Source organism: Triticum aestivum, chromosome 3D (genome assembly GCF_018294505.1).
Source record: "Triticum aestivum cultivar Chinese Spring chromosome 3D, IWGSC CS RefSeq v2.1, whole genome shotgun sequence".
In the NCBI taxonomy this organism is placed as follows: Eukaryota; Viridiplantae; Streptophyta; class Magnoliopsida; order Poales; family Poaceae; genus Triticum; species Triticum aestivum.
In genome coordinates this window covers 316,108,583-316,127,276 of record NC_057802.1, presented here as the reverse complement: position 1 = coordinate 316,127,276, position 18,694 = coordinate 316,108,583, and positions in this window count along the sequence as shown.

Here is an 18,694-nt window from a genome sequence, read left to right as displayed (position 1 = left end):
GCGGTGAAGATTTCCGTTGACGGCCATGGAGACCAGCGGCAGGGGGTCGCTGGTGACGAGAGGACGCTCTGGAGACCCGAGTCGGCAGAGTATGACACGCGCAGGCGAAAAAGGTTCGGAGAAATTTCCAAAATTTGACCCGTCAGTATATGTATCCTGACCCTGTCGGTGTGACCGAGTGGAACAACTCGGTGGCACCGAGATGCAGAATCGCAAGCGGTTACTGCAGCTCAGTGTGACCAAACGGTTCTAATCGGTTGCACCGAGATTGAAAACCTAGATCAACTCAGTGAACTCGGTATGACCGAAAAGGATGAATTGGTCAGACTGAAATGCACAGAGAGGTTTTGGAAGTTTAAGTCTATGACAAATTAGTGATTCCGAGTCCTCCTCACCCAGAGGGTTCGAATCTGACTTGATCAAACTTTGTGATGTAGCATGAATAGAGTTTGAGACGAGAAAAGCATAGATAGCTAGAGGAAGTTCTTAGGCATTCTTGTCCATCCATTTGGCAAAAGAAGAAGAGCCAAACAATCAAAGCAACAAATGGATGTCCTCGAATGAGAAAAATATGCAATCAACATGCTCACACAATAAAATGGCAAATGAAATATGTGGCAAAGCATGCACAAACACTCTAGCATCTATCAAGCAATTGGCGATGACTAGGTCATCTATATATGAGTATATTGACTTAGGAGTCAAATGAGAACATTTGATCGTAGGTCATACTCATCGTTTAAGCGCAAGTGGGGTTACCACTTTTACATAAAGCATTGATGTGTTCACACCATTAGAGTTGCTTTAGCTCAATTCTTAGAGTAAAGCTCCCCTAGATGTGATATCCCCCCTAAGAGGGATGAACTAACCTTGGGTTTTGTCGATGATGACTTCATGTAGATGTTGAAGATGTGGATGCTCAATGTTGATGTAGATCATTCGGAGCAATCCATTGGAGTGAGTTGCACTTTCAAGACCTACACGGGTTAGTCCCACAAGGAACAAACAAGGATATCCATAGACATAGAGTGAAGTACACACAAGATGATGTCCATGAAAGCATTAGGTTACCTTGTCCCTTGTCTTACCAACTAGAGAGTTTGTTACTCCTTGAACTAGTACAAGATGTGGAAGATTTTTGCACTTGTTCTTGCCAAAATGATATGAGTGAAGTATGTTGGCGGAGTCACCCTCAAGAACTCTCTAGTTCTTCTTCTTTGGGATCCACATCATCTTGATGGGAATCCTTGGAGTTGTAGTCGTACTTGATGAAGTAGAACTTGATGTAGTCTTGGGAACCCACTTGACCAAGGCCTTAGGAGCTTCTTCAAATGCATCAATCTCCTCTTGAAGCTTGTCCTTGCCTTTTTGCTTGTGGTCTTGTGGTGGAAGATCATCTTGAGCTTGTGTTCCCTTGAAAGAAGTAGGATCATACATCTCTTGTTGAGGAACAAACTTCGTCTTGGGGTATTGGTCTTCTTCCCACTCAACTCCATTGGCATTGAACTTTCGTTCAAAACCAACACCTTGGTTCTTCCGGTGCCTTCCTTGCTTGCGTACAATTTCCTCAAATTGCTTACTCCCGGCAAGGCTCTTGTAAACACCTTTCTCTATAATTCCCTTCAATAAGCTATTTTATTGCTCAAGTGTAACTTGGCTAAGAGAATCATTAGTGGAATCAACAGAACTACTAGAAGCAACAACATTGGATTTAACATGATTATTGTTACTACTAAAAGAAGAATCTTTCTTGCTCTTGTTACTAGATTTTACTTGTGGCATGTAAGTAGACAAGAATAAACGCTTGGCAATGTAAGAAGAACTTTCCTTACAAAGATCATCATTGATTGGTTTTAAGAACCCAGGCTCTTGCTCTAGATTGAGCTTTTCAAAGCGTAGCTTCTCATGAGTCTTTAAAAGCTCTCGATGATCTTCCAAAGTAGTATCATGAGCTAACTTAAGAGTGTTTAGTTCTTTAGTTAGACGCTCAATCTCCTTCTTATCATCGTCATTCGTTTTATCTTGATTAGCATGATTAATAGCAAGTTCATCATAGTTTTCATCACTAGAGTTGTCAACAAGTAAATCATCATCACCTAGCAAATCATCTTCATCACAATTGAAATCAACATACTCGGGGTGTGATACCTTTGGGCCTTTAGCCATGAAGCATATTCCAATTCCTTCATTTGGTGAGTCAAATATGTCATAGGAGTTGGTTGACACAAGTGCTAGACCGGCAACACCTTCATCTTGAGTATATTCGGAGTCGGAGTTATAACTTCTCTTGGAGTGGTGCTCGGAGTCGGAGCCGAATACCCATTCACCAACATGAGCTTGATGTCTTCGTTTTGTGTAGCTCCTTCATGACTTTGAAGGAAATATGCCCTAGAGGCAATATTAAAGTAGTTATTTATATTTCCTTATATCATGATAAATGTTTATTATTCATGCTAGAATTGTATTAACCAAAAACTTAGTACATGTGTGAATACATAGACAAACAGAGTGTCCCTAGTATGACTCTACTAGACTAGCTCGTTAATCAAAGATGGTTAAGTTTCCTAGCCATAGACATGTGTTGTCATTTGATGAACGGGATCACATGATTAGAGAATGATGTGATGGAGAAGACCCATCCGTTAGCTTAGCACTATGATCGTTTAGTTTATTGCTATTGCTTTCTTCATGACTTATACATGTTCCTATGACTATGAGATTATGCAACTCCTGAATACCGGAGGAACACTTAGTGTGATATCAAACGTCATAACGTAACTGGGTGATTATAAAGATGCTCTACAGGTGTCTCCAATGGTGTTTGTTGAGTTGGCATAGATCGAGATTAGGATTTGTCACTCCGATTGTCGGAGAGGTATCTCTGGGCCCTCTCGGTAATACACATCACTATAAGCCTTGCAAGCAATGTGACTAATGAGTTAGTTGCGGGATGATGCATTATGGAACGAGTCAAGAGACTTGTCAGTAATGAGATTGAACTAGGTATGATGATACCGACGATCGAATCTCGGGCAAGTAACATACCGATGACAAAGGGAACAACGTATGTTGTTGTGCGGTTTGACCGATAAAGATCTTCGTAGAATATGTAGGAGCCAATAATGAACATCCAGGTTCCGCTATTGGTTATTGACCGGAGATGTGTCTCGGTCATGTCTACATAGTTCTCGAACCCGTAGGGTCCGCACGCTTAACGTTCGATGACGATTCGTATTATGAGTTTATGTGATTTGATGACCGAAGGTTGTTCGGAGTCCCGGATTAGATCACGGACGTGACGAGGAGTCTCGAAATGGTCGAGACATAAAGATTCATATACTGGAAGGTTACATTCAGACACTGGAATGGTTCGGGTCGTTTCAGATAAGTTTCGGAGTACCAGGGGTTACCGGACCCCCCCCCCCCGGAAGCTATTGGGCCTCATGGGGATTAGCGGAGAAGAGAGAGGGCTGGCCAGGAGGTGGCGCGCGCCCCACCTTGCCCCAATCCGAATTGAACAAGGGGAGGGGGCGGCGCCCCCCTCCTTCCTTCTCTCCTCTTCCTCCTTCCCACCTTCTCCCACTTGGAATAGGAAAGGGGGGCGAATCCTACTAGGTTTGGAGTCCTAGTAGGACTCCCCCCCATGGCGCGCCTCCTCCCTTGGCCTGCCTCCTCCTCCCCCTCCTTTATATATGGGGGAGGGGGCACCCCATAGACACACAAGTTGATCTTTAGCCGTGTGCGGTGCCCCCCTCCACAGTTTTCCACCTCGGTCACATTGTCGTAGTGCTTAGGCGAAGCCCTGCGTCGGTAACTTCATCATCACCGTCACCAAGCCATCATGCTAACGAAACTCTCCCTCGGCCTCAGCTAGATCAAGAGTTCTAGGGACGTCACCGAGCTGAACGTGTGCAGATCGCGAAGGTGCCGTGCGTTCGGTACTTGATTCGTTGGATCGCGAAGACATTCGACTACATCAACTGCGTTACTAAACGCTTCCGCTTTTGGTCTACGAGGGTACGTGGACACACTCTCCCCGCTCGTTGCTATACTTCTCCTAGATAGATCTTGCGTGATTGTAGGAATTTATTTGAAATACTACATTCCCCAACAGTGGCATCTATCGGTGTTCTAGGAACGGGGGTCCCTAAACTTGCCTGCCTGCGGCCCATGGCGTGGCTCCACCAGCGGGCCCGTGCGGCCCATCTTCACCAGCAAGCACCCAAGACCCTCGCGAGGCGGACGACACAAGACCTCCTCAGGGGCGGCCTCATCAGGTCGGCTTGCGAGGGGCGGAGAGATCAATGCAAGGGACACCTCGCGAGGTTCCTGTGACGCAAGCCATGACGACCACAACCAGGCGGGCGCCCGCGCGCGCGGTGTCCTTGTTTCCTCTTTGGTGCTAAAGGGGCAAGCGCAGGCGAGGAGTCCCGAGGCATCAGGCAAAGGTTTCCATATCGGTGCAACGAGACCAAGACCAGCAGGACGGCAGGACGGAGGTCACCGTGGAGCCCAAGACGGCATCACCTCCAAAGCCTTTGGCAGGCAAAGACTACTTTTGTTAGGATAAGTTGTACTAGTTGTCCCCCTTCAAACTTCGCCATTGTGGGATCCCTTCCCGCTCAATATTTGGGAAGAGGACCCGAGCCTCTATAAATAGGACTAGCCACCTCCATAGCTAGGGATCGAAACCTTCACCAGCTCACCAAGCACAAGAACACCTCTCCTCAGGAGGCTGTTCTTCCCTTGTAACTGTTCATCCCCAGCCCAAGAGGCAATCCACCACACCACACTGGAGTAGGGTATTACACCACAACGGTGGCCCGAACCAGTATAAATCTCGTGTCTCTTGTGTTGCGGGTTCGTCGAGCTAGGCTTTGAGATCGCTGTGAGGCTGAGGGCGTGATTAGGTAGGGGAAATCTTCGCGCGCACCCCAGTGTTCGAACCTCAAGTGTTTTGCCGGAACCCGAAATCCGACATTTGGCGCGCCAAGTAGGGGTGCGCCGGAGCTTTCCTTCCGTCGATCCGTGCTTCGCTAGCACCGCGTTTCACCCCCTTGGCAAGCGCCGCGCTTCCGGCTCCGACGACTGATGCCAACGGTGGGGCCAGGGGGCTCCGAGCCTTGGCCCCGCTTTACAGCAGGTGCAGTGGCCGCCCAAGTTCAAGCTGAAGATGCCACCGCGCTACGATGGCGCGGCGGACCCGATGGTTTTCCTGCTGGCGTACGAGGAGACCGTCCTTAAGGCCGGGGGCGACGACAGGGTCAAGGCCCACTGGCTCCCCATGGCCCTCACTGGCGTGCCGCGCGCTTGGCTACTCCACCTACCGGGATCTTCAGTGGCCTCCTGGGGGGAGTTGCGCGACCTCTTCATCGCGCGCTTCAGGGGACCAGCCCCCCATCATCGCGGCCCTCCTTGGTGGCTCGCAAGCGCCGCCCTCGGACCGTCATACCAAGCCTTTCTTTCGCCAGATCGGCGCCGCCTCCACGCGGCAGGGGGCTCCCCCGGGTTGGGCGGCGCCTAAGGCCGACCTAATCTTCGACTCTGGGGATCACCCTGTCACCACCATCGGTTCGGGCGTGCTCCCAATGCTTTGCACGCCCACCATCTGCAGCGTAGCCGTCACCAAGACCCTCATCGACGGCAACGCCGGCCTCAACGTACTCTCTGTGGAGGCTTTTAGCCTCCTCCAAGTACCGCTTGAGCGGCTCCGCCCCAGCAAGCCCTTCTCCGGGGTCGGCGGCGGCTCCTCCAACCCCCTGGGGTAGATCCGTCTCCCCGTGACCTTTGGCACACGCGACAACTACCGCACCGAGCTAATCAACTTCGACATCGCCCGCATCGACCTACCGTACAACGCCATCCTCGGGTACCCGGCACTGGCCCGATTCATGGTAGCTACTCATCCTGCCTACAACCTCATGAAGATGCCGGGGAGCAAGGGCGTCCTCACCGTGGCTGGGGACACCAAGGAAGCCTTGGCGGCCCTCAAACTCGCCTTCAAGGCCACGGCGCCAGCTTGTCCGGCCGACAAGACTGAACCCAGAGCCAAGGGGGCTGCAACCAAGAAGAAGCAGCTATTCACTCAAGGCCAAGCCAAGACGAAGCAAATACCGGTCGACGAGGACGGGGCCTCAGGCTCCACCTTTACCATAGGCGGCGACCTCGCCCCAGATCAAGAAAGGGCGCTGGTGGACTTCCTGAGGGAAAACATGGAAGTGTTCGCATGGGAGCCCAAGCAGCTAGTTGGGGTCCCGAGAGGAGTGATTGAGCATCATCTAAAAGTGTGCCCCAATGTGCGCCCTGTGAAGCAGAAGGCGCGGCGACAGTCCACGGAGAAACAGTCCTTCATTGTCCAAGAAACCCGCAAGCTGGAGGCGGTAGGTGTCATTCGTGAAGTCTGGTACCCGGAGTGGTTGGCGAACCCTGTCGTCGTGCCGGAGAAAGGAGGGAAGGAGTGCATGTGCATTGACTTCACCAACCTCAACAAGGCCTGCCCTCAAGACCCATTCCCGCTGCCGCGCATCGACCAGATCATCAACTCCACTGCCGAGTGCGACCTGCTATGCTTCCTGGATGTGTTCTCAGGGTATCACCAGATCAAGATGGTCGTGGAAGACATGGAGAAGACGTCCTTCCTGACCCCGTGTGGGGTGTACTGCTATACTTGCATGCCTTTCGGACTGCGCAACGCGGGAGCGACCTTCCAGTAGCTGATGCACATTGCCTTGGGACGGCAGCTCGGGAGAAACGCGGAGGCCTACGTCGACGACAGTGTGGTGAAGTCTCGGGAGGCGAGAACTTTGATTCAAGACCTGGACGAGACCTTCGCGAGTCTACGCCAGGTGGACTTGCGGCTCAACCCGGAGAAGTGCGTGTTTGGTGTCCCTTCCGGCAAGCTGCTGGGTTTCCTTGTGTCCCACAGGGGGATCGAGGCCAACCCGGAGAAGGTCAAGGCAATTGAAGACATGAGCCCACCGCAGACCCTCAAGGAGATGCAGAAGCTTGCTGGCTGCGTGACCTCGCTGGGGCATTTCATCTCCAAGCTGGGGGAGCGCGCCTTGCCGTTCTTCAATCTGATGAAGAAGAAGGGCCCGTTCGAGTGGACCCCCGAGGCTGACCTGGCATTTCAAGACCTCAAGAGATACTTGAACAGCCCGCCAGTGATGGTGGCACCTCGACCTCTCGAGCCCTTGGTGCTCTACCTATCTGCCACACCCCACTCCGCCAGCGCAGCACTGGTGGCCCTCAGAGAGGAGCGTCAGGTCAAGGGCCCGCCAAGTGGAACCATCAGGCCGGACGAAGCAGCGCGGCACCAAGGCGATGCTCCTAAAGCAGCGGCTGCTTCGGCAGGCTGCCAAGCCTTGAAGCCGAAGACCCCAAAGAGACACCTCAACCCCCAGAAGCCGAAGACTCCGATAGCTCTCCCGCCCTTGTCAAGCACCCAGTGTACTTCATCAGCACGGTGCTACGAGATGCGACGGCACGATACCCCATGCCTCAGAAGCTCCTGCTCGCGCTCCTGGTGGCCTCGCGCAAGCTGCGCCACTACTTCCAGGGTCACCCCATCAAGGTCGTCTCGGCTTACCCGTTGGAGAGAGTGCTCAGGAGCCCCAATGCTGCGGGATGAGTTGCTGAATGGAACATCGAGCTTCAAGGGTTTGATTTGGAGTTCAGCACGACCAGGGTCATCAAGGGGGTTGCGCTTGCAGATTTTGTGGCAGAATGGACCGACGCCCCGGAGCTCGAACCAGGCGAGAACCAATCCCTATCACTAGGGGGCGAAGCGCCGGACGGCTGGGTCATGTACTTCGACGGCGCGTTCTCGTGCCAGGGCGCGGGGGCTGGAGCAGTGCTTATCTCGCCCACCCAGGACAAGCTCTACTATCTCGTGCAGCTCTGCTTTCAGCAGGGCGAGAAGGTCTCCAACAACATTGCTGAGCATGAGGGGTTGATCGCGGGCATCAAGGCAGCGGTGGCTTTAGGAGTGAAGCGCCTCACCATCGAGGGGGACTCTCAGCTCCTCGTCGACTTCTCCAACAAGGTGTACAAGCCAAGGGACGAGCACATGGAGGCGTACCTCGCGGAGGTATGCAAGATGGAGAAGCAGTTCCTGGGTCTGGAGTTGCAGCATGTGCCCCGCGGCACAAACAAGGAAGCCGATAAGATCGCCAAGAGGGCGTCAAAGCAACAGCCCTAGGAACTAGGAGTCTTCAAGGAGCGTCTCTTCAAGCCCTCAGCAGCCCCACCAACCGCTGAACCTGCACGACCTCGGGAGGAGCTCCCCTCGCCACCTGCCTCGGGAGCCCCGGCCTGCGGCCCAACCTCGGGAGCGCGCTTACTCTTGGTGCTCGAGCCTAAGGAGGGGTGCTGGACCAGGGAATTAAAGGAATACCTGACGCAAGGGATGCTGCCAGAGAAGGAGGAAGACGCGGAGCGTGTAGCCCAACAGGCCACGGCATACTGCATCCAGGACGGTGAGTTATACAGGAAACGGCCAAATGACGTTTCCCTGCGTTGCATCTCCAGGGAGCAGGGGAAAGAGCTGCTCGCCAACATACACGGCGGGGATTGCGGGCACCACTCGTCGTCACGGACCCTCGTCGGCAAGGTGTTTCACAGCGGATTCTACTGGCCCACGGCACTCAACGACGCGACTGAGCTGGTGAAGTCCTGCGAGGCCTGTCAGTTCCACACCAAGCAGATCCATCAGCCGGCTCAGGGCCTCCAGACCATCCCACTCTCGTGGCCATTCGCGGTCTGGGGGCTGGATATCTTGGGCCCGTTCCCTTGAGCGCCTGGAGGCTACCGCTACCTCTACGTCGCCATCGACAAGTTCACCAAGTGGGCGGAGGTAGAAGCCGTCCGCACCATCCCGGCCGGCTCCGCAGTCAGGTTCATCAAAGGTCTCGTGAGCCGGTTTGGGGTCCCCAACCGCATCATCACCGACAACGGCTCACAGTTCACTAGCAATCTCTTCAAAACGTATTGTGCTAACCTTGGAACGCAGATCTGCTACGCTTCCGTGGCACACCCCAGGAGCAATGGCCAAGCCGAACGCGCCAACGCGGAAGTCTTCAGGGGCCTCAAGACCAGGACCTTCAAGAAGAAGCTCGAGGCCTGCGGCAGGGGCTCGCACGACGAGCTCCTGTCCGTGTTGTGGTCCATCTGCACCACCGCCACCAAGCTGATAGGCGAGACACCGTTCTTCCTCGTCTACGGAGCAGAAGCGGTTCTCCCACACGAGGTCAGGCATCGCTCCACGCGGGTCCTGGCGTTGGATGAAACGCAGCAGGACGCCATGCGGGGGATGGATCTCGTGTTGGGGGAGGAACGCCGCCGTGAAGCCTCGCTCCGAGCTGCGAGATACCAGCAGGCGCTGCGGCGCTACCACTGCTGCAGCGTCCGCTCCAGGACGCTCGAGGTGGGCGATCTCGTCCTGAGGTGGGTGCTCTCCAGGGAAGGGCTGCACAAGCTCTTGCCCATGTGGGAGGGCCCGTTTAAGGTCGCCCATGTCTCCAGGCCTGGCGCCGCGCGCCTGGAGACGCAGGACGGGATCCCCGTCCGGAATGCCTGGAACATCCAGCACCTCCGGAAGTTCTACCCATGAAGAAAGGCCCAGCGCCTGTGAAGAAGGCCCAGTGCCTGTGAATGTCTTCGCTCGTGACACTCTCACGTAATAATGAGTAGGGCTGTACACGCCCCGGAGTCTCAGGAGTGCCTCCCTCGGGCCTCTGGGGCTCCCTCCCACGTCCTAGTGGCAGCACTTAGCTCCACGCTGGTGAGAAGACAAGAAGACTAGACTAGGTGCCGGACGCGACTTTTTATTTGCTTTCCGTAGTTGGCTTGCCCCTCTTTAATCGAAATTTGCCTTCTGGTGTTACTTGCCGATCTTGTTCCGTCGACTTCTGCCTCTGTTTCTGCTTTCGATTCTTTATTTGACATGTACCCTCTCTCGCGTCCCTCGCGACGGGGCTGGACAGGTGCCCTCGTGCCCTTGTGAGCATCTTGTCTATTTTTCGCGAGGCGCCCACGTTCGAGCCGCAAGCTGGTGCACCTCTCTCAATCTGTGCCCTTCGGGTATCGCGATACGAGGCGCTGGGTCGTGGCCAGAGGTGCCTGCGACCAGGGCTATCTCCTAACAAATTTTTGCAGTTCCTCCTCGCCAGGTACTGAGAAACGTGCGCCTTGTGAGGCGAAAACTACTTCAAGTGCGTCAATCTAAGTTATTCCTACGTACATGTATAAAACATTGATATTGCGACGCGGCACAGGAACGATAAACACAGCATAACAACTTGGAAATCATAGTTTGTTGCACGCCCCCACGAGGCCCCATACTTGTCTCTCTCAATGCAGGAAGGAAAAGAAGAACGAAACAAAAGCGGCGCGTGCCTTGCAGCAGTTCGCGAGGAGGGATCCACGACGCCCTCCTGGGCTCAGCCAGACCCCACCTCGCGCTCACCGGGGCGCGACGACGAGACGACCCACTGCCGCTCTTGAAGCGGGCGCAGCGGCTGGTCATAGCCGCCGCTGGTGGAGCTGTCGTCGGAGGAAGAGCCACCGTAGCTTGACGAGCCGTGGTCGGCACCGAGAGCGGGTGCACCTTCATCCTCATCACGACCGTCGCCAAGGCCGAGCACCTCGTCGACGTCGTTTTCCTCAGGGCAGCACCCGATGCGGAGGCCATCTTCTCCAAACACCCTCGCATAGAGGGTCACGTTGCCGTCGTACTTGAAGTGGAGGGTGCACCGCCTGCCCAGGCCGCGCGCGCGGGCAACGGTCTGCCAGCCGCGGGCTAGGGCTGCGTTACCCGTGATGGAGACCTCAACCGTGACCCACGAAGCTTTGCTGCAGCAGCCGCATCCACCTGCAGCCAGAGCCCACCTGGACCTGTGGCCGACAACTCGCCGACGAAGAAGCGCGGGAGCTGAAGCCAGGCGCCGGCCGGGTTCTCCGACCACACGACAAACTCCGGCAGCACCTCCAGCGAGTGGAAGCACGGCCGGGGAGGCCGTGCGACCATGGCGCGTCTCCCCTCGTCGACGGGGCTGCCGTGGCATGGGCGACTCCCGCCACGCGAAGGGGCACCGCCGCGGACGCGGGCGGCCGCGGTGGGGGTCGCGGCGTGCTTACGGGGACGGCCGCGCCCGCGCTTGGGCGGCGGGGAGCCGGGCCCCTCTTGGCGAGCCTTCCTCTTCTCTGCGGCCGAGAACCTCTTCGCGGGCGCCATGGATGTCGATGCTGGAAATGGAGCAAGGAAGAAGAAGCGAGCGGAGCAGGAAGATATGAGCGACGGGGGCTCTGCCCCCCCATCCTCATTTATAGCCAGAGGGAGGCCAACCTCCGGCCTCCATGATCGCAGGTAATGATAACCCTTTTTGCATGCAGCAGGGACTCGTCGAGTCGGGCAGTTGCCGAGGCAGCATGGGAAAGTGGAGACGCCCATATCCAATCCATCTCCATGCGTCAAGCAGGCCCGCAGGATGTTGGGGCCCGCGGAGCTCCGCACTTGCCCTTTGGCTTCGCCTCAAAGCCAAGCCCGAGCGCGCCTTGGGCCCGGGGGCTACTGTCGGCATTCTGGGAACGGGGGTCCCCAGGCTTGCCTGTGTGCAGCCCATGGCGTGGCTCCACCAGCGGGCCCGTGCAGCCCATCTTCACAAGCAAGAACCCAAGACCCTCGCGAGGGGCCAAGCCTCGCGAGGCGGACGACACAAGACTTCCTCAGGGGCGGCCTCATTAGGCCGGCTCGCGAGGGGCGGAGAGATCAAGGCAAGGGACACCTCGCGAGGTTCCTATGACATAAGCCATGACGACGACAACCAGGCGGGCACCCGCGTGGCAGTGTCCTTGTTTCCTCTTTGGTGCTAAAGGGGCAAGCGCAGGCGAGGAGTCCCGAGGCATCAGGCAAAGGTCTCCATATCGGTGCAACAAGACCAAGACCAGCAGGACGGCAGGACGGAGGTCACCGTGGAGCCCAAGACGGCGTCACCACCAAAGCCTTTGGCAGGCGAAGACTACTTTTGTCAGGATAAGCTGTACTAGTTGTCCCCCTTCAAACTTGGCTGTTGTGGGATCCCTTCCCGCTCAATATTTGTGAAGAGGACCCGGGCCTCTATAAATAGAACTAGCCACCTCCATAGCAAGGGATCGAAACCTTCACCAGCTCACCAAGCACAAGAACACCTCTCCTCAGGAGGTTGTTCTTCCCTTGTAACTGTTCATCCCTAGCCCAAGAGGCAATCCACCACACCACACTGGAGTAGGGTATTACACCACAACGGTGGCCCGAACCAGTATAAATCTCGTGTCTCTTGTGTTGCAGGTTCGTCGAGCTAGGCTTTGAGATCGCGGTGAGGCTGAGGGCGTGATTAGGTAGGGGGAAATCTTCACGCACACCCCAGTGTTCGAACCTCAAGGGTTTTGCCGGAACCCAAAATCCGACAGCATCCAAGCCAGGTCTATGCATAGATGCTATATGCACGAGTAGAACACAAAGAGTTGTGGGCGATAATAGTCATACTGCTTACCAGCATGTCATACTTTGATTCGGCGGTGTTGTTGGATGAAGCTGCCCAGACCGACATTACATGACCGCGTTCATGAGACTGGTTCTACCGATGTGCTTCGCACACAGGTGGCTAGTGGATGTCTGTTTCTCCAACTTTAGTCGAATCGAGTGTGACTACGCCCGGTCCTTGTTGAAGGTTAAAACAGCACACTTGACGAAAAATCGTTGTGGTTTTGATGCGTAGGTAAGAACAGTTCTTGCTAAGCCCGTAGCAGCCACGTAAAATTTGCAACAACAAAGTAGAGGATGTCTAACTTGTTTTTGCAGGGCTTGCTGTAATGTGATATGGTCAAGACGTGATGATATATAAATTGTTGTATGAGATGATCATGTTTTGTAATAGTTATCGGCATCTGGCAGGAGCCATATGGTTGTCGCTTTATTGTATGAAATGCAATCGCCATGTAATTGCTTTACTTTATCACTAAGCAGTAGCGATAGTCGTAGAAGCAATAGTTGGCGAGACGACAACGATGCTTCGATGGAGATCAAGGTGTCAAGCTGGTGACGATGGTGATCATGACGGTGCTTTGGAGATGGAGATCAAAGGCACAAGATGATGATGGCCATATCATATCACTTATTTGATTGCATTTGATGTTTATCCTTTATGCATCTTATTTTTCTTAGTACGTCGGTAGCATTATAAGATGATCTCTCACTAAATTTCAAGGTATAAGTGTTCTCCCCGAGTATGCGTCGTTGCTACAGTTCATCATGCTGAGACACCACGTGATGATCGCGTGTGATAAGCTCTACGTGCACATACAACGGGTGCAAGCCAGTTTTGCACACGCAGAATACTCGGGTTAAACTTGATGAGCCTAGCATATGCAGATATGGCATCGGAACACTGAGACCGAAAGGTCGAGCGTGAATCATATAGTAGATATGATCAACATAGTGATGTTCACCATTGAAAACTGCTCCATCTCACGTGATGATCGGACATGGTTTAGTTGATATGGATCACGTGATCACTTAGATGATTAGAGGGATGTCTATCTAAGTGGGAGTTCTTAAGTAATATGATTAATTGAACTTTAATTTATCATGAACTTAGTACCTGATAGTATTTTGCACGTCTATGTTGTTGTAGATAAATGGCCCATGCTACTGTTCCATTAAATTTTAATGCGTTCCTAGAGAAAGCTAAGTTGAAAGATGATGGTAGAAACTACACGGACTGGGTCCGTAACTTGAGGATTATCCACATTGCTACACAGAAGAATTACGTCCTGGAAGCACCGCTAGGTGCAAGACCCACTGCAGGAGCAACGCCAGACGTTGTGAACGCCTGGCAGAGCAAGGCTGATGACTACTCGATAGTTCAGTGTGCCATGCTTTACGGCTTAGAACCGGGACTTCAACAACAATTTGAACGTCATGGAGCATATGAGATGTTCCAGGAGTTGAAGTTAATATTTCAAGCAAATGCCCGGATTGAGAGATATGAAGTCTCCAATAAGTTCTACAGCTGCAAAATGGAGGAGAATAGTTCTGTCAGTGAGCATATACTCAGAATGTCTCGGTACCACAATCACTTGACTCAGCTGGGAGTTAATCTTCCAGTTGATAGTGTCATTGACAGAGTTCTTCAATCACTAACACCAAGCTACAAAATCTTCATGATGAACTATAATATGCAAGGGATTGATAAGACGATTCCCGAGCACTGACAGAACAGAGGTAGAAATCAAGAAGGAGCATCAAGTGTTGATGGTTAACAAGACCACTAGTTTCAAGAAAAAGGGCAAAGGGAAGAAGGGGGACTTCAAGAAGAATGGCAAGCAAGTTGCTGCTCAAGTGAAGAAGCCCAAGTCTGGACCTAAGCCTGAGACTGAGTGCTTCTACTGCAAAGCGACTGGTCACTGGAAGCGGAACTGCCCCAAGTATTTGGTGGATAAGAAGGATGGCAAAGTGAAAGGTATATTTGATATACATGTTATTGGTGTGTACCTTACTAATGCTTGTAGTAGCGCCTGGGTATTTGATACTGGTTCTGTTGCTCATATTTGCAACTCGAAACAGGTGCTACGGATTAAGCGAAGATTGGCTAAGGACGATGTGATGATGTGCATGGGAAATGGTTCCAAAGTCGATGTGATCGCCGTCGGCACGCTACCTCTAGATCTACCTTCGGGATTAGTTTTAGACCTGAATAATTGTTATTTGGTGCCAGCGTTAAGCATGAACATTATATCTGGATCTTGTTTGATGCGAGACGGTTATTCATTTAAATCAGAAAATAATAGTTGTTCTATTTATATGAGTAATATCTTTTATGGTCATGCACCCTTGATGAGTGGTCTATTTTTGTTGAATCTCGATAGTAGTGATACACATATTCATAGTATTGAAGCCAAAAGATATAAGTTTAATAATGATAGTGCAACTTATTTGTGGCACTGCCGTTTAGGTCATATTGGTGTAAAGCGCATGAAGAAACTCCATGCTGATGGGCTTTCGGAATCACTTGATTATGAATCACTTGATGCTTGCGAACCATGCCTCATGGGCAAGATGACTAAGACTCCGTTCTCCGGAACAATGGAGCGAGCAACAGACTTGTTGCAAATAATACATACTAATGTATGCGGTCCGATGAGTGTTGATGCTCGCGGCGGGTATCGTTATTTTCTGATCTTCACATATGATTTGAGCAGATATGGATATATCTACTTGATGAAACATAAGTCTGAAACATTTGAAAAGTTCAAAGAATTTCAGAGTGAAGTGGAAAATCATCATAACAAGAAAATAAAGTTTCTACGATCTGATCGTGGAGGTGAATATTTGAGTTACGAGTTAGGTCTTCATTTGAAACAATGCGGAATACTTTCGCAACTCACGCCACCCGGAACACCACAGCGTAATGGTGTGTCCGAACGTCGTAATTGTACTTTATTATATATGGTGCGATCTATGATGTCTCTTACTGATTTACCGCTATCGTTTTGGGGTTATGCTTTAGAGACGGCTGCATTCACGTTAAATAGGGCACCATCTAAATCCGTTGAGACGACACAATATGAACTGTGGTTTGGCAAGAAACCCAAGTTGTCGTTTCTTAAAGTTTAGGGCTGCGATGCTTATGTTAAAAAGCTTCAATCTGATAAGCTCGAACCCAAATCGGAGAAATGTGTCTTCGTAGGATACCCAAAGGAGACTGTTGGGTACACCTTCTATCACAGATCTGAAGGCAAGATATTCGTTGCTAAGAATGGATCCTTTCTAGAAAAGGAGTTTCTCTTGAAAGAAGTGAGTGGGAGGAAAGTAGAACTTGATGAGGTAATTGTACCTGCTCCCTTATTGGAAAGTAGTTCATCACAGAAATCAGTTCCAGTGATTCCTACACCAACTAGTGAGGAAGCTAATGATGATGATCATGAAACTTCTGATCAAGTTACTACCAAACCTCGTAGGTCAACCAGAGTAAGGTCCGCACCAGAGTGGTACGGTGATCCTGTTCTGGAAGTCATATTACTTGACCATGACGAACCTACGAACTATGAGGAAGCGATGGTGAGCCCAGATTCCGCAAAATGGCTTGAGGCCATGAAATCTAAGATGGGATCCATGTACGAGAACAAAGTGTGGACTTTGGTTGACTTGCTCGATGATCGGCAAGCCATAGAGAATAAATGGATCTTCAAGAAGAAGACTGACGCTGACGGTAATGTTACTGTCTACAAAGCTCAACTTGTTGCGAAAGGTTTTCGACAAGTTCAAGGACTTGACTATGATGAGACCTTCTCACCCGTAGCGATGCTTAAGTCCATTCGAATCATGTTAGCAATTGCCGCATTTTATGATTATGAAATTTGGTAAATGGATGTCAAAACTGCATTCCTTAATGGATATCTTAAAGAAGAGTTGTATATGATGCAACCAGAAGGTTTTGTCGATCCAAAAGGTGCTAACAAAGTGTGCAAGCTCCAGCGATCCATTTATGGACTCAAGCATCTCGGAGTTGGAATATACGCTTTGATAGTGTGATCAAAGCATATGGTTTTATACAGAGTTTTGGAGAATCATGTATTTACAAGAAAGTGAGTGGGGGCTCTGTAGCATTTCTGATATTATATGTAGATGACATATTGTTGATCGGAAATGATACTGAATTTCTGGATAGCATAAAAGGATACTTGAATAAGAATTTTTCAATGAAAGACCTCAGTGAAGCTACTTATATATTGGACATCAAGATCTATAGAGATAGATCAAGATGCTTAATTGGACTTTCACAAAGCACATACCTTGATAAAGTTTTGAAGAAGTTCAAAATGGATCAAGCAAAGAAAGGGTTCTTTCCTGTATTACAAGGTGTGAAGTTGAGTCAGACAGAATGCCCGACCACTGCAGAAGATAGAGAGAAAATGAAAGTCATTCCCTATGCTTCAGCCATAGGTTCTATCATGTATGCAATGCTGTGTACCAGACCTGATGTGTGCCTTGCTATTAGTTTAGCAGGGAGGTACCAAAGTAATCCAGGAGTGGATCACTGGACAGCGGTCAAGAACATCCTGAAATACCTGAAAAGGACTAAGGATATGTTTCTCGTTTATGGAGGTGACAAAGAGCTCGTCGTAAATGGTTACATCGATGCAAGCTTTTACACTGACCCGGATGACTCTAAGTCACAAACCGGATACGTATTTGTATTAAATGGATGAGCTGTAAGTTGGTGCAGTTCCAAGCAAAGCGTCGTGGCGGGATCTACGTGTGAAGCGGTGTACATATCTACTTCGGAAGCAGAAAATGAAGGAGTCTGGATGAAGGAGTTCATATCCGATCTAGGTGTCATACCTAGTGCATCGGGTCCAATGAAAATCTTTTGTGACAATACATGTGCAATTGCCTTGGAAAAGGAATCCAGATTTCACAAAAGAACCAAGCACATCAAGAGATGCTTCAATTCCATCCGCGATCAAGTCAAGGAGGGAGACATAGAAATTTGCAAGATACATACGGATCTGAATGTTGCAGACCTGTTGACAAAGCCTCTCTCACGAGCAAAACATGATCAGCACCAAGACTCCATGGGTGTTAGAATCATTACTATGTAATCTAGATTATTGACTCTAGTGCAAGTGGGAGACTGAAGGAAATATGCCCTAGAGGCAATAATAAAGTTGTTATTTATATTTTCTTATATCATGATATATGTTTATTATTCGTACTAGAATTGTATTAACCGGAAACTTAGTACATGTGTGAATACATAGACAAACAGAGTGTCCCTAGTATGCCTCTACTAGACTCGTTAATCAAAGATGGTTAAGTTTCCTAGCCATAGACATGTGTTGTCATTTGATGAACGGGATCACATCATTAGAGAATGATGTGATGGACAAGACCCATCCGTTAGCTTAGCACTATGATCGTTTAGTTTATTGCTATTGCTTTCTTCATGACTTATACATGTTTCTATGACTATGAGATTATGCAACTCCTGTATACCGGAGGAACACTTAGTGTGCTATCAAATGTCACAACGTAACTGAGTGATTATAAAGATGCTCTACAGGTGTCTCCGATGGTGTTTGTTGAGTTGGCATAGATCGAGATTAGGATTTGTCACTCCGATTGTCGGAGAGGTATCTCTGGGCCCTCTCGGTAATGCACATCACTATAAGCCTTGCAAGCAATGTGACTAATGAGTTAGTTGCGGGATGATGCACTACGGAACGAGTAAAGAGACTTGCCGGTAACGAGATTGAACTAGGTATGATGATACCGATGATCGAATCTCGGGCAAGTAACATACCGATGACAAAGGGAACAACTTATGTTGTTGTGCGGTTTGACTGATAAAGATCTTCGTAGAATATGTAGGAGCCAATATGAACATCCAGGTTCCCCTATTGGTTACTAACCGGAGATGTGTCTTGGTCATGTCTACATAGTTCTCGAACCCGTAGGGTCCGCACGCTTAACGTTCGATGACAATTCGTATTATGAGTTTATGTGATTTGATGACCGAAGGTTGTTCAGAGTCCCGGATGAGATCACGGATGTGACGAGGAGTCTTGAAATGGTCGAGACATAATGATTCATATATTGGAAGGTTAGATTCGGACACTGGAATGGTTCGGTCGTTTCGTATAAGTTTGGGAGTAC